Source organism: Notamacropus eugenii, chromosome 2 (assembly GCF_028372415.1).
Source record: "Notamacropus eugenii isolate mMacEug1 chromosome 2, mMacEug1.pri_v2, whole genome shotgun sequence".
In the NCBI taxonomy this organism is placed as follows: Eukaryota; Metazoa; Chordata; class Mammalia; order Diprotodontia; family Macropodidae; genus Notamacropus; species Notamacropus eugenii.
Window position 1 is genome coordinate 83,745,730 of NC_092873.1, and position 3,089 is coordinate 83,748,818.

Here is a 3,089-nt window from a genome sequence, read left to right on the forward strand (position 1 = left end):
AGGGAGATTTTGTTGAGTAAGAGTCCCCTAAGTTCTATCTAAGGTATAACCACCATTGTCTCTCAAAAGAAAATTTGTAACAGTTTTCCCTTATTCTCCTTTCTTTTCTCATCTTAATGGGTTAATTGAAACTAGGCACTGCTCTTTGACATAGTGAAGCTCCAGCAGCAAGACACCTAAGAGATTTTTGTCACTGGCGCAGGGTAAGTGGAAAATTTGATCTCTGCTTGTCACAGAGGGGTAGTTTGGGCAATTAGCAAAAAGGTTTTTTCTTCTGTTTATGAAATAGAGAAGAATCTCTGGGTGAGATGGTTTGGGGAGAGATATAGACAGAGAGGTGGGGAAAGAAGCAAAAGGACAGAAGACTGGGAAGGGAGAAAATGAATCAAGTAAAACAATATACACTCAAGTACTATAAACAAAGTCTTCTTAAAAGAAAGAGGTAGAGAAAAAAGGAAAGCAAGTCACAGGGACAAAGAGATACCCTAAAGGGAGACAGAGATAAACAGATCAGAATGATTAAGAGGAAAAAAAGGAGAGAAAAGGTGAGATAACTATACAAAGAGATGATTAGATAGCCAGATAATGAAGATTCCTTCAGGCAAGGAAAGGAGGGAGACCAAAAAAAAAAAAATAGCTAAATCCACTAAGGAAGGGACCTTCAAACACATGATGGACTGTCATTAGTCAAGGAAAAGTTCATTGCAAGCTTACCTAGAAGCAAGACTATGACCAAGATGGCTTCTCAGGGCCAGTTGACCCTGCTATTGACCCCAACATTAAATGTTGCCTATTGCATTCCCTACCCCTACCCCTTCAACCAGACCTATGAAACTATGTTAATCTCTTAGCTCTAAGATCTGGCATAAACATCCTTAATTCTGCCTCTACCACGTCTCATTTCTTCCCACCGTAATTCCAAAGACCAAGGACACCTCTTCCAAGATCTTCCTTGATTCCATGTAACTTGAATTGTCATGAACTTGTTTCCTCTGCATTCAATTTTATTTCATCTTCCATTTTCCATTCCAGTTCTTTCCATTACTATGTTCTGTCTCTCCAACTAGACCAAAGGCTTTTTAAGTGAATGGATCATGTCTCCCACTTCTTTACTTTGAGTCATTTCATTGGATTTGAATACAATGTGAAAGACACTTTCTAAACCAGTTAGCTCCCCAAAAGAAGAAAATTCTATTCCTCAGTCTCAGAACAGATGCCTAACTAGCCATTTACCCCAAGTTTATAGACTACTTAAAAGGGAGAACAGGATAAAAGTACATGGATGACACTGTGTCATGCACTCCTGCTCCCTGAAAAACAAATGCCAAGAAGATATCCTGTGCACACATACTCCTGGACATGAACTTCATTTTCTTAAACAAAGGAATGGTGTTTACTATTATGTTTTTTGGTTATACCCCATCATGTAAAAAGAGCAGAACATAGGAAAAGAGGGAGAAACATAATGCATGTCCTCCCCTTTACTTAACCAATTAGTCAGGACCTCTTGGATTTTCTTACTCACATTTACAAATTTCCCATCAAAAGGGTAGAGAATGGTGGTGGTAGTTAAGAGAATTAAAAAGATGGCTACTGTATGTTAATAACATTGTGTCTTTGAGAAGGGGGTGTCCACAGAGAGGTAGGTGAATGGAATTGCATCACTGAATAAGAAAAGGGGGAAAAAATGCCCTCATTGCTATGTTTTGACAAGTCAACAGGCAAAAACAACAAAAATTTTAAAAACTTGAGAAGTATTTCAACCAATTCTCTCTGTCTCTCTCTCTCTCTCTCTCTCTCTCTCTCTCTCTCTCTCTCTCTCTCTCTCTCTCTCTCTCTGTCATTTTCCAGAGTGCCGTTCAAAGCTAGGCCATGAATAATAAAAGTTCCCCAGTAGATTTTATCCTCCTGGCCTTCTCTGAACACCCAAGGTTAGAGAAAACTCTCTTTGTGGTAATACTGACTTCCTACTTCATGACTCTGGTTGGCAACACACTCATCATCTTACTGTCTATCCTGGACTCCAAACTCCACACTCCCATGTACTTCTTCATTTCCAACCTCTCCTTCCTGGATCTCTGCTTCACCACAAGCTGTGTTCCCCAGTTGTTGTCCAACCTCTGGGGTCCAGAGAAGACCATCAGTTTCAATGGCTGTGCCATTCAGCTCTTTGTGTTCATGGCCCTAGGGACCACTGAGTGTATCCTCCTGGCTGTCATGGCTTTGACAGATATGTGGCAATTTGCAGACCCCTCCATTATGCTATCATTATGCACCCTCGTCTTAGCCAGAGACTAGCAAGTATAGCCTGGATCCTTGGACTATTGGAGTCTGTGATCCAGATACCACCCACTCTTCATTTATCATTCTGCTCCCACAGGAGAGTAAATGACTTTGTATGTGAAGTCCCAGCCCTCATTCACCTTTCCTGTGAGGATACCACCTACAATGAGATCCAAATGGCTGTTGCCAGTTTCCTCATCCTGGTGGTGCCACTGACTCTCATTTTGGTATCCTATGGTACTATTCTTCAGACTGTGCTAAAGATTAAGTCAGCAGAAGGAAGGAAGAAAGCTTTTGGGACCTGCTCCTCCCACCTTCTGGTGATCTCCTTCTTGTTCAGTTCTGCTATACCTCCAGCCCAACAACCCCTATGCCCAGGACTGAGGAAAATTCTTTGGTCTTTTCTATGCTGTGGGGACTCCTACACTCAACCCTCTCATATATACACTGAGAAATAAGGTGGTGAAGGGGGCATTTAGGAGGTTGGTGGGCAAAATCAAGCAACCAAGGAAAAGCTGAGACATTGAGACTGAAAAGTTTCTGAAGTTACAGAGATGTTTCTATTGCTTTTAAATTTCACCTGAAACTTTAGTTCACCCAACCACCAACTCAACACATAACCTCAGAGTGGGGAAGGACTCTGTTTGGAATCTGTTACGTTGTATATCTAACTTCCTTTTACTTTTCTTCTCTACCCTATATTCATATTTTCCTTCCCCTGTCTTTATCTTAATTTTTACCCTGTATAACAATCCCTGATTTCTCTAGCTCTATTTTAACTGATTGCCTCTTGAAATTTGTCTTCT

General features: G+C 40.9%; 1 pseudogene; it reads left to right on the forward strand.

The window, feature by feature from the left end:
* Nucleotides 1–1,872: 1,872 nt before the first annotated feature.
* LOC140523606 (olfactory receptor 2H2-like) lies at nucleotides 1,873–2,802 on the forward strand (annotated as a pseudogene).
* Nucleotides 2,803–3,089: the final 287 nt, after the last annotated feature.